The sequence below is a fragment of the Octodon degus genome, unplaced genomic scaffold (genome assembly GCF_000260255.1).
Source record: "Octodon degus isolate 3935 unplaced genomic scaffold, OctDeg1.0 scaffold00034, whole genome shotgun sequence".
Taxonomy (NCBI): domain Eukaryota; kingdom Metazoa; phylum Chordata; class Mammalia; order Rodentia; family Octodontidae; genus Octodon; species Octodon degus.
In genome coordinates, this window is record NW_004524610.1 from 1,061,387 (window position 1) to 1,075,559 (window position 14,173).

Genomic DNA, 14,173 nt, shown 5'->3' on the forward strand with positions numbered 1-14,173 from the left:
AATTATATACTTCTTATGTTTATACATAAGTCCAAAAATCTAACCATATACAACCTTGAAGCAGGACAGTCCCACAACATTCCTTTTCCTGTTTCATGCCTTCATTCACCACCCGCTTCTTTTTGAACAATCATCTACCCAAGAGACAGCACAGCAGCAACTGGCATGTCATGACAAGCAGCCCATATTCAGAAGACCAGAATGACAGGTACTGCAAGCATGAACCTACTATTACAGATTACCATCTTCAGTGCACAACACTGCAGGTTATGAAAGGTCTCCACACAGGAGTCACACATTGCTGTCCCACAGCGCATGGCGCAGCAGGAAATGCCTACACTTGCTTTTGCCTCAAGTGGGTTTTCTGAAGCACCTTTGCAAAGGGCTTGCCAGTCTCCAATCAGCTTGTTGGACGTGTCTCCATTCTTGCGTGTGTGTGTGTGTGTGTGTGTGTGTAGAGGTGGTGTCCTTGGAAGTCCTGGCATTTGGAAGAGAAAGTTAGCTTCAAGTTGATCCCAGGAAAGTTCACCTTCCTCACAGCTGCTTTTTCCCTTGCCTATTCCTTGGGTCCCCTCACCACAGAGCACCTCAGCATCCAGGCATTGGCCGAGAGTCCTGGTCTTTTCCTCACAAAACAGACATTGGTGTAGGAGGTGGGACTCTCTCATGCTTTTTGCATTCAGACTACTTGCATTTCACCAGCACTGAGAATCTGAATTTGTAGATATTTTAGAGCTTTATTTTGCCAGGGGTCATATTTCATTTATGTCATGCATCACCTAGTCCATGTGGTATTCTATTCAGCTCCATCTGCTTCTTCATCATCCATGTACACAAATGAAATGATCCCCACCTTTATGCCACTCAGATACCCAGTGTTTGCCACCCCACACTCGTGATGGTGCACTCAATGTGAATACTCTGATTCCTGGCCCATTACCAGCCCCAAGTCCTGGGGATGCTGGAGTTGCCCAGGCACAGTCTTGGGACGGTAAGCCTGATGGGGCCGTCACGGGGCTGAGCCCGGCTGGCCTCGCAGCTTGGTTCCAAAGCTTGCACCACCTCTGAGCACAGGCAGTGCCTGTAGACAGCACCTGCTTTTAGACAGAGAAGCCCCAGCGCAATGACTTCCCTGCCATTTTCCTCTCTGAGGCAAGATACTGCTTTAACATGCTCGATGGACTTCCACAAAACACTATTCTGAGAAATATAGTATAGAGGGCTGGATATCATTGCTGTGGGGAGTTACTTTTTTCACTGCTGAGGCAAATACCTGACACCCAAAATTAAAGAAGTAAAGTTTTATTTTTGCTCACAGTTATAGAGGTGTGGGTCTGCAGCTGACTCCAAGGCAGGGTGCCGTGGCAGAAGGTCATCAGAGAGAAGAAACAGTCCGTGGCAAGTGGAAGGCAGCGACTCACATGGTAGCAAAGAGGCAACAAGTGACAAGGTTTTTAGGCTTGCATACCTTATCCAGGTATACCTCCCCGGACCGCAGCTTTCACACCCTCCGCCCCAGCACCCTTAATCCTAACATTGACCAGGAATCAATCCCAGTGTCACATATTCTAGGCCAGCCACTTCGGAAGAACTTCACTTCTGACTATGTGAGGCTTTGGGGGGACACAGACAAGCCAAACAGGCTGTGATTCGGCTTTCAAAGCCGTCCCCGTCAGCTGCGTGTAGTATGGGGCACTTCCAATCTGGTCTACCTTGGCAATGGCGAACGAGCTTCAGCTGCACAGCCCCAGCTACGCTCCCTGCCACGCACGGTCCCCACAATCTCCCAGCCCTGGGTTTATGCCAGCTGTCACGCAGGCCCTTTATTTAGGACTTGCCGGCCACTTTTAAGATAACCACAAATGTCCCTGAACACTAAACATGGCTCATGACGATTGATGAAAGTGCAATAAATTCCCAAATAAGGTGATTTTACTTGATCCAAGATTCTGAGCAGTAGTGACAGAGGAGAGAAGAAACAGTTGTTTTTGAAACAATAGCTGAGAATTCCCTTAAACTAATAGCTGAGGATTCCCTTAAACTAATGTCAAGTGCCAAACCTTAGCTCTAGAGCGAACACCCCAACTACATCATGGCAGATCATATTCCAACTTGAGAAAAATCAAAGATAAAAGAAAAAGCTCTTAGCTTGGGCGTTGTATGTGATGAGTTAGTGCTGAAAGAAATGGCCAGAAGACCTGATGAATGTAGCTTCAGGGTCTCACTGAGATCAGTCTCTCCCTAAGTGAGCCCAGGGCCACAGAAACGTGTCACATTCATTGAGGGATAAAGGCAGCTACAGAACGTGCATTATTTCTTTTGTGAACACTACTCTCTCTATTGACTTGAGCTTTTCCCTAACTCTAAGTTTACACAATGCGAGCCATTAACATCCCACGCAAGGGAGGAAACAACCAACAGCGGCCAGCAAGAGAAGCTGCAGTCTGCAGGCTTGAAGCCCAGCTTGCCAGAATTTACAAGAAAGACGAGAGCTCTCCTCGGGGTCTGTCTGGAGCTCCTTGCTCCCTCAGGACATTAGGCTTTTGTCTCCTATCTATATTTCTATATTTCACCATTTTTGGTTTTATGCTGCAATTTTTTGAAGCACCTGAGCAAGGACTGCAGATTTTTGATCCGTGGCTTGTTGCCAGACTCATCCTCATCACCAGGCTAAGCAGGATATACAAATAGTACAGAGACAACATAGACTAATCGCTACTACACTTCCACTAAACCATGGAGTAACATGGAAAGGCTTAAGGTTTTCAGTGCCATTCGAGATGCCTTGTGACAGACCAGTGCCAGACGATTCTGACAATTGTTTTACAAAAGTATTAGCGATGCGTTGCTGAAGAGACAGGATCTCAGAGGTAACATTACCACGATGCAGTAGATGTCCTTTTACATTTTCCCATGGGAAATGGGTCTGATTCCATGGCATTGGAGTTACACAGAATGAAGAGGTGTTCCAATCACATTTTTTTTTTCTTTTCAAAGTTTTATTGATAAACATATAGCAATGAGACAGTTTCAAATCAAATCGAAAGTACAGTTTCAACGAATAATACACTGCATACATTCTTCCTAGTGGTTAATTGCTGTACAAGATGCGGACTTGTGATCCTACTTACAAACACCCCAATCACATTTTAAACAAAGTTGACGCTATAGATTAACAATTTAATCTCCCAGCATAACAACAGCTTGCTCTAAATCATTTATCTTAGCATTTAACTCTGAGTCTATGTGTCCTTGAGAAGTCCATAATTGTTCTGAGTCCTTGTGCCACGGCTGCACAAGATGAGCGGTTTGTACACCTTGGCTCAGTGCTACTCCAGCTGTAGCAGCTGTGGCTCTGACGGCTAATGTTCCTGAAATTCTGGCTGTCACAAGTTCAGTTATTCTTTTTGTTCACTTCTTTAGTGCCTCCAGCAAATGTTGGAACAGCATCGTGGAAGGGGAGTCCTGCCACGGGCGAGTCTTCCTGTCGTACAAGAAGCCAAATTCTGGTCCTTGACCTGAGAATATGAATACTATCCCTAGAAAAGGTAAGGCTAATAGAAGAATTTAGACATGCATGTAAACAACAATTGTGACCTGTGGTGGTACAGTTAGAAGGGCTCCAATAACTAGGTCCTTCAAGCAACAGGTAGGGGAGGCGAACACATGCCTGAGGGAAAAGCGTTGTGCGCCTTCTAAATTTTAGATGTAAACTGAGGAGGATCAATTCCTCCATAAGTGACCTTTCCATGCTGACATTTGTTTTAAATAGGTGACTCACTTCCAAGTATGATGCTGAGTTGGTCCTCTAGAAACATGAGGGACACCAGGGGACGTTCCTCCTCCATACCACATTATTGTATCACTGGCCTTCTTAGTGCTGGTATAAATCTCATCACTGCCATTCCATTTCCGTCGTAACTCCTTCCCTTCTGCCTTCCAGGCCGAGCCATAAGGGCTCCAGTCTATGCTACTTCCACAGGAAGTGTTAGCCAACACCCAGGCTGCTTCTCCTCTACAGACTTCCCAATGCATGCAATCACTGAGATAAACATCATCGGTACGCTGGCAGCGTGGCAGATCTGGTGGTGGAAATGTTCCATCAGCAGCTATGCCTTCAAAATTTCTTCTTTGGAGAAGAAAAAGTCCCTTTTTTGCTCCTTTGCCACTGGAGTTATTATTTACTATAGACAAGCAATGAGCTCCATTCCCAATACAAATAGGCCAGCCTTCTGCTCCAATCTCATAAAATGGAATTCCGGTTCGTCCTTCTGTTAGCAGTGCTGGTCCCCGGGCATCACAGGGGCTGGGTAGCCAGGACCTTGCACTAACATAGATGCGTATAGTAGCCTCCCACCAGGGAACTCCCCTATTGAGTGGTGGGTTTGGAATGTAAGCCCAATAACTGAAATTACCTTTAACACTTACTGGCAGTAACATCAAAGCCACCGTAACAAGAAATAAGTTGGTACTATTTTTTTCTTGGCTTGTTCTTTCAAGCGTCCTCACACCTTCCTGTGTGAGTTACTTGATTTGTCCCCAGGTAGGTAATGGGGTTTGATGGGTTTTAGGAAGCGGCCTTATCAATGATGTCCTATTTAAAGTTAGTCTTTTCATTTCACCAATTGGAGGACTATATCAGAATGTTTATGCTTATTAATTTTCTGGGTTTATCTGTTGAGCTGGCACCCAAATTACTTCTCCAGTATCTGTAATGACACAAGTGAAACCTCTTCCTCATCTCTGGAGAACTCCTGGAACCCACTCATCAATCTCATTTAGAAAGAAAACAGGTTGCTGCAAAGGAACACTCACTTCCTTTGTCCAGTGACGGTCTGCAGCAGATCTGTCTGGCAGCTGTTTTGTCTTTTTTAAAATTAATGTAAATAGAGCTTTCTGAACAATTAATCCAGGTGTACACATGTGAGTTCCCATACTATGTCTCCCTTTTTGTTCAATGAGCATGTCCTTTAAGCTTCTATTAGCTCCCTTTATAATCATCCATGGATTTTTAATATTTAAATCCCTATAGAATGTTAACAGACGTCAGTCACATAATTTTACACCCACATTTAGAAATAAAAACCATGTACAGCATTGTAGTAAGACAATCCTGATGACATTTTGTGACATACGTAGATTTCCATTTTGACAAACATACTTTTAACCAATCATCTCTACCTTATTGTATCAGTCAGGGTTTTCCTGGAGGAACAGATAGGACACGAGACCTACAAATGTACAAGAAACTGCAAGATTGGCTTCCGACGGTCAGCTGCAGAGTCCGCTGAGCAAGCCTGCGGAGGGCGTCTGGAGCTCACTGCAGTGCGCTGTGCAAGTCTCTATCAGGTCTGCAACAGCCGGCTGAAGAATCCGGTGGAGGCTGGAGTCTGCAAAGGAAGCTGAAGGACCCGAGCTGGAGGCGGAGGCGTCCGCGCTGGAAGCCAGAAGATGAAGTCCAAGCTGACTGGGAAGACTGAAGTTCCTGGAGGAAGTGGAACATCGACTCCTTGCTCAACCCCTTTAGATGCCCTGTGTGTGCTGAGTCACTCTGGGGCGGGTCCCCTTGTGCCCTACCCAGGGCTGGAGCTGCGGAGCCCATCCAGCCACGCTGACACGATGTACGAACCACTACACTTACACATAAAAATTTTTCATCCAATTAGTCTTCCTTAAATGGAATATAAGTTTTTTGTTAAAGGCAGAAGTTTGAATGTGAGGAAAAGTCTTATCCCAATAAGCAATCTTTGTTTTACCTTTTGAAAGATGTGTCACCTGGAATTATAAATACACTTAATATACCATGAGATTAACAATAGTGAATTGCCGTACTCTTATGAAGAACTTTGTTTCTTAATTTAATTTTGTACCAAAACCATCTTTAAAGAGAAAAACTTATTGTAATTTTTTTTTGAAAGGCTTTATCTTTTAACCAATGACCTATTTATTGAGGATGTCTCCTAAGAGACTGTTGAGATTATTGGGAGCGTCTAATTAATGAATAAAAAGGTTGGCCACACCTCTTATTCATCAATTAGACTCTCATAATTTTTCCACTCTAGAGAATTTTTGTTTAATTAGCTTAAACTTTATGATGTACTGTATATAAATCAATTTTAATATCACTTTGACTATCTGGCAATATAGGAAAAAAAGTGCTTTTAAGTATGTATCTCAAATTGTATTTAGAAGGAATTATCCAAAAAGAAAAAAGAGGAACAGCTACTCATTGAAAGAGACACAAACACATAAATACACAAACACATAAACATCCTTATAAAATCAAGAATGAGGGGCTGGAGAGATGGCTCAATAGACTAAGTGCTTCCCTGACAAGCACAAGGGCCTGAGTTCAATCCCCAGTTCTGCTAAAAAAAATAAATAAATACAATAAAATCAAGAATGTACTCACATAAATCTTTGGCCAAATTAAATTATAGTAACTCTATTACAATTTTTAGAAATTTATAAGTGGACTATTCAGATTTTGTTATTTGTCAATTGAGATCTCTTATTAGAAAACTTTGGGAGGAATAAAATCTGTTATTAACATGCATATTCTGTATTCTTATTTTGTCTTTTTTTTTTTTTTTTTTTTTTTTTGCAGAACCGGGGATTGAACTTAGGCCCTTGCGCTTGCCAGGGAAGTGCTTATTCTACTGAGCCATCCCCCTGGCCTCTTATTTTGTCTCAATGCTGATAAAATTTAGCTCAATTTTTTTTCATACTTTATCACCTATTTAGACCTTAGATTTCCATGTGGTCATTTCCTTGAATAGGCTCTGGGCTGGATCTAGCCTCATTGCTGTTAACTTCTCCAGGTCGGGCTTCAGCCTGACAGCGGCACTCTGGTGCCCAAATAGATCCATTAGCACTTCCTGGAAAAACACAAGCGCACCCTCTGCCCCGGTTAGTAGTGGACTGAGTCCCTTCTATTGTCCAGTGTGGAGATCTCGCCAAAGACACTTTTTAGCTTTTTTTTTTTTTCTCTTACCTGGCTTGTCTTTCTGTTGCTGTAAAAGTTTAAAAATTTAATAGTACATACTGACAAGTGAAGTTGGCAGGATCGACTCCCCTTTTGCTTTAATAGAAGTTTGATCATATGGTGAGAAAGCTGTATTTTATAATTGGGAATAAGAAGCCATACATTTTCTCACTTAACCTAATATGACCTATCTATAAAAAAAAATCAAATTAATTTTACTTTTCTGAAGGATAATGACAGTTAATAACACCAGAGGAATTAGTCCAAAATCTAGATGGAGCCAATGAATATTACCCAATAAAGTCTGAATCATGAATTGTTGATCTGAACAGTTTGGGGCACAGTATTATCTTTCCTGCATAAGTTGACCCAAATCTGAAGAAGTAATCATAGCTTGGACCCCTTTGGAGGCCACCACTAGGCCTTATATTACGTAAATGGGATGTCAAAATCAAGCAACTATTTAAACCCCATGGCTTTTAGACATTATTCTAAACCTTTATATTTGTTTGTAAAACATCAAAGCCCTATTTCTTTCTTTTCTTTTCTTTTTTTCAGTACCAGGGATTGAACTCAGGAACCTATACTTGCCAGGCGAGAGCTTATTCTACTGAGTTGTCTCCCTTGCCCCAAAGCCTTATTTTTAATGCTATTTTTAATTTAGGACAGTAAAACAAGCAATCAGACTTATTAGGAATGAAAAGAATGTTAAGTAATCTTTTAGAATGTCCTGGGGCAATGGCCTTTCACCCTGGTAGCTGCTCTGCTGGAGGCCATCCACACTTGCATTCAAAAAGCCTTTAAAATGTTTTTCTTTTAATTAATTTTTATTATCTAGCCCAATATTTATTTTTAATAATTTTACTTATTTATTCTTGCAGAACCGAGGATTGGACTCAGGCCCTTGTGCTTGCCAGGAAAGTGCTTATTCTACTGAGCCATCTCCCTGGCCCCCATAATTTTAAAATTTTTATCAAAAAAGAATGACCAATTGAGCAATATAAGAATCTGGTCTGGTTCAAACAGTGATTTGGGTGGATAGAATTATGACTTTGATTTCTCTGTATAAACAGCATAGATTAAACCAAACAAAACCTGTGGACTATTAGCCTTGGGGCTGCCTTTGATTGTTTTTACTCCATAGATGTACTGGCCCAGCTGCTAGGAGCAGCTTAATGGTCTTAGTACCTACATAGGGTTTTCTGGATCCCATATTACCTTCTAAGCTTTGAGGAAGCCACGGCCCTGTAGCCGTGGCTTCTGCATGCAGCCGCTGTGTGTGCCCCTGTTGCTCCGGTTCTGACCACTAGATGTTTTGTTTTTGTCCAGATTTTAAACACAGATACAATCTTGAGCCTTAAGAACTTGCAAAACCAGCCACGTATACAGCCAATGCTAGAGCCATGGTGTGTCGTAGTCATGACCATCCTTTTTTTTTTTTTTTTTGCCGAACCGGGGATCGAACTCAGGCTGTTGCGCTTGTCAGGCAAGTGCTTATTCTACTGAGCTCTCTCCCTGGCCCGTCATGAGCATCCTATTTAGCACCAGGAACTCAGGCCTCTGTGGCTGAACCTATCTTGAAGGTGCCTATCTGGGTCAGCCGAGGATGGGTGCAGATGGGAGGGCGGCCCTCCCTGATCTCAGTTTGTGCCCCTTCCCTTGGAACCAACCATTTGCAACTTAAAATAACTGTCCTTATTTCTTTCTCTTTTTTATATAATTGAGCAAAACTAGAAGGTTTAAACTCTATCTGCTGTACCTTTGTTCTATCCTTCTTTTCCTGTTTAGGACTTCTTTTAAAAACAGTACTCCACACTAAGTACTTTATGGTGGTCTTAGAAAGTAACATATGTACAGAAACTAAGAAAGCAAGAAATATTTTTAGATACATCTATAAACATTTAAGTTTTTGAGAATCTATCCCATTTTTAATTCAATTTAACTTTTTTCTCTTTGGTTTTTGTACATCTAACAATTCTTTGACTTGAGGATTATAAGGAATTTCTGTGGATAAGGGAAGTATGAAAAGTTTTACAAAACTTTTAGAAGACAGCTTCAATATTACCTGTAATAAATAATCTATGTGGTTATTTCCTGCTGACAATAGGGCCAGGCAATGCAATAGGAGTTCTTTCTTTTTTTTGGCTCCGAATGCCTTGAGGGCAGGGTTGGCTGGCTCGAGTTGTGGGGCGAGAACCACAGCAAGCTGAGCCTGACTGCTTGGTGGAAGCAGCCGCGCGGAGTTCTAATACAGGCAATACAGGAGAGCGGACTGTGACGGCCTCAAGCCAGACTCATAGTGGAAATGCTGCCAAGATAAACGCTAGCTGACCCCAAACTGCAAAAACAGGCCCACGGGCAACACAAGGAAGGCATGTACCCCGAGAAAGCGCGGACCTGAAGCAGTAACGAGAAGCAAAAGAAGCCGGATGTATAAAAAAAACAAAACAAAACAACTCCCTGTTTGACAAGCAGAATGTGTCACACATTTTCTTGGTGCTTTTTCACTTTATGCACTCCTCGTGTTCTCTGCTCGTGGCTGTGGCTGCTCACGAGGGCTCTGAAACGGGGGTCTGTGCTGACGGTCGCTGAGCTCAGCTATTAAAGGCCTTTAAAATCTTAATTGGCTGCTTGGATTCCTATACTGATTACAAGCCCACAACACTGACTTCTATTTTTTTTCATAATTTTATTGATAAACAAATAGCAATGAGACAGTTTCAAATCAAATCGCTAGGACAGTTTCAATAATTAACACACTGCATACTGACTTCTATTTTAATAAGCTAATGAATTTTAATTTGAAATGGTTTAGTAATAGATATCATAAGATTTCTCCTTCATATTCACTATCAATAATTACCAAATGTACAAATACATCTTGGCTAGTAATATCACTCCTTTCTAAAATCAGACCTACGGTATCTTTTAGAATAGGGCTGAAAATTCCAGTATGAATTTTGTACACTCCACAAACTGGGAGCAAAAGCTAATTTTCCACAACCAACAGATATAAAGCTGTGCTTCTGGGGGTTGCGTGGCAAAGATCCCCAACCCTGCATTTGGCTGAAATTTGGGCTGGCCAATACCAGCGGGTACCCCGTATTGTTATCTCTGGGCCCCGGGTTTTTGCGCCATTCTCGTTTCTCTGAGCTTGGAAGTGTTGGCCATTCTCGTCAAGTGTGGAGCAGCATCCATTAGCCCAGTGTTTACCTTTTCCACATCTTGGACAAAGTCCAGGAGCAGTCTTGTTTTTCTTACTCCTTTTTTCTTTTTATCTTGTCCTTTTTTTGCAATCTTTTCTCATATGACTCATTTTTCCACAGTTAAAACATTTGGTATGATTTTGTTGAAGACTATAGGTCATCTGTTAATAAATTAGCTTTGTATGGCTCTGAGCCAACATCAATGCAGGCCCTAATATATTCTTCCAATATTGCACCGTCTGTTTGAGGGACTCAGAGCCATTTGACATTTGGTATTTGCATTCCCAAAAGACAAAGTCTGGGGCTGGCCAGACAGCTCGGTGGACTAAAGCACCTGCTGAGGCAAACGCAGGGACTGTTGGGGAGCACCTTCACGTAGGGGGCCTTGAGGGGGCGCAACCTTATCATAATGACGTACCACTGAGGCCCCCCTGCTCTATTTTTGTCCTTTTTTCTATGTTAGCATCTGCATTTGAGAGTGAGGGCTCTCCTAACTCAGCCCTGGTTGTCTTTGGTGCCCCATGTTGGGCCCACTTATTGTATGCCGTGAGTCGGTGCCGAAAGAAACGACAAGATCAGATGCATATAACTTCAGGGGTCTCACTGAGATTAGTCTCTCTCTAAGTGAGCCCAGAGCCACAGAAACATCTCACATTTATTGAGGGCTAAAGGCAGGTTAAGGAATGTTCATTACTTCTTTTGTGAACATAAACCTCTCTCTGTTGACTTCAGCATTTACCTAACTCTAAGTTTACACAATGTGAGCCATTATCATCCCAAGCAAAACCCTTTCTGCTGGTGGACACCGCGGAGGAAGCATCGTCAGCCTCTCTTCCAACTGCCGTCATGTCTAAGTCAGAGTCTCCCAAGGAGCCTGAACAGCTGCGGAAGCTCTTCATCGGAGGGCTGAGCTTTGAAACAACTGATGAGAGTCTGAGGAGCCATTCTGAGCAATGGGGAACACTCACAGACTGCGTGGGAATGAGAGACCCGAACACCAAGCGTTCCAGGGGTTTTGGGTTTGTCACTTATGCCGCTGTGGAGGAGGTGGGTGCAGCCATGAATGCAAGGCCACACAAAGTGGACGGAAGAGTTGTGGAACCAAAGAGGGCTGTCTCAAGAGAGGATTCTCAAAGACCAGGTGCCCACTTAACGGTGAAGAAGATCTTTGTTGGTGGCATTAAAGAAGATACTGAAGAACATCACCTACGAGATTGTTTTGAACAATGTGGAAAAATCGAAGTGATTGAAGTTGGGACCGACCAAGGCAGTGGAAAAAAGAGAGGCTTTGCTTTGGTAACCTTTGATGACCATGACTCTGTGGATAAGATTGTCATTCAGAAATACCACACTGTGAACGGCCACAACTGTGAAGTGAGGAAAGCCCTGTCCACGCAGGAGATGGCTAGTGCTTCATCTAGCCAAAGAGGTCAAAGTGGTTCTGGAAATTGGGTGGTGGTCGTGGAGGAGGTTTTGGTGGCAATGACAGTTTCGGTCGTGGAGGAAACTTCAGTGGTCAAGGTGGCTTTGGTGGCAGCCGTGGTGGGGGAGGATATGGTGGCAGTGGAGATGGCTACAATGGATCTGGTAATGATGGAAACAATTATGGAGGTGGTGGAAGCTACAATGAATTTGGCAATTACAAGAGTCAGTCTTCAAATTTTGGACCCATGAAGGGAGGAAACTTTGGAGGCAGAAGCTCTGGGCCCTTCGGTAGTGGAGGCCAAGATTTTACCAAACCACGAAATCAAGGTGGCTGTGGTGGCTCCAGCAGCAGCAGTAGCTGTGGCAGTGGTGGGAGGCTTTAAACACTTCCAGGAAACAAAGCTTAGCAGGAGAGGAGAGCCAGAGAAGCGACAGGGAACATACAGGTTCCAACAGATTTGTGAACTCAGCCAAGCACAGTGGTGGCAGGGCCTAGCTGCTACAAAGAAGACCTGTTTTAGACAATACTCCTGCGTATGGGCAAAAGCCTCGAGGACTGTATTTGTGACTAATTGCATAACAGGTTATTTTAGTTTCTGTTCTGTGGAAAGTGTAAAGCATTCCAACAAAGGGTTTTAATGTAGACCTTTTTTTGTACCCATGCTGTTGGTTGCTAAATGTAATAGTCTGATCATGATGCTGAATAAATGTGTCTTAAAAAAAAAAATCCCAAGCAAAGGATGAAACAACAAACAGGAGGCCAGCAGGAGAAGCTACTGTTTGCAGCCTTGAATCCCAGCTTCCTGGAATTTACAAGAGACAACAGCTCTCTTTGGGCTCTGCCTATTGCTCCTTGCTCCCTCAGGACATTAGGCTTTTGTCTCACATCTATATTTCTATAGCTGGGCACCCCCACACTTGGGAGGCTGAGGCAGGAGGATCCATGCACTAGTTCAAGTCCACCCTGGACTACACAGTGAGTTCAAGGTCATCCTTGGACTACACAGTTGTCTGTTCCCAAAAGAAGAAAATCTTTGTAAAAGCCAACTTTCCTACTGAGAAAGAAAGATAGGGTAAAAAGTCTTAAAAGTCACCAATCTTTCCTACTCAGACTCAAAGATGAGCATTATATCCAACTTCTCAGAAACCCACAAGCAAGATGACAGTAAAATATTTAGAGTGTTGAGGAAGAAACCCTACAAAATAGAATTCTGTAATCCCACAAAAATTTCCTTCAAAAAGCAAAAAGGACTTTTTCAGACAGAAGTTGGGAAATGTGTTGCCTTGCAAAAAGAGTTGAGGGAAATGTTTTTCAGAGAAGCAAAATAAGATCATTTAGAAATTCAGATCAATGTAAAGAATAGCATCAGGAGAATAAATAAGTAAAGGTACAATTAAAATGTTTTTAAAAAATTCCTAATTGATTTAAGATTGCTCAAAATGACAGGGATGATGTACACATATATGTGGTCATGTCTGCACACATCATCACACCTATGCATGCAAATCTGTCAGTGAGATGAGACATGGAGTGAGAAGAGGAGGAGGGCCCCTGCACTAGCACAGTGCAGCTGCATCCTCTGTGAAATGTCACTTGAAAGTAGAATGGGATTGTTGTAAACATTGCAAACTACAGTGTCTCAGTTACTTTTTACTCATTGCTGGGACAAATACCCGATGCTCAAAATGAAGGAAGGAAAGGTTTATTTAGCTCACAGTTACTGGAGGTTCAGTGCATATTCAGCCGGGTCCAAGGCAGAGTGGCACAAGGCAGAGGACAACCTTTCACGGCCACAGCAAAGAGCAAGAGCACAAAGGAGGAGCGGCAGCTCAAGCAGCTGGCTTCTCTTCCCTCCTTATATTGAAGTGCAAGGTACCTGCCCCAGGGCGGGTGCAGCATCCACACCCACAGTAATCAATCACAAACTGAAGAAGCTGCCTCAAGACTGCATGAAGCTTTGGGAGGACATCTAGACACAAGCCATAACATAGTTAAAAAAGAAGCATAACTGGCATGCTAAAAAAGCAAAGGACATGAAATCACATAAAGTGTTCAGTTAATACCAAAATAGGCAGGAAGAAAATGGAAGACAAAAGTAGGATCCAAAAGCACAGGCAATGATTCCTGAACCTTGGCCTGCCGTGACAGCCCCGCTCCCGGGACGCACTGACAGGGCAATTGAGGCTGGGCGAGGTGGTGTGCGCCTGTAGTCCCAGCTCTAGGGAGGATACAAACAGGCAGATCACTATGAGTTCGATCTAGTAGTGAGACCCTGAACACCCTGTAGACCCTTCCCTAAAATACAATAAATAAACTGATGTAAAAAAAAAAAAACAAACCCAAAACAATAAAAGCACAGGCAAGAAATAGAAAACAGTAAGGTCGCTCATGTCCAACTGTCTATGTCATGAATCATGTTAACATTGGTTGTGTAAACATACAAACTGAGAGAGAGAGAGAGAGAGAGAGAGAGAGAGAGAGAGAGAGAGAGAGAGAGATTGCTGATATGGATTTAAAGGACAACCAGTGAATGGGCTGGGGAGATGGCTCAGTAGA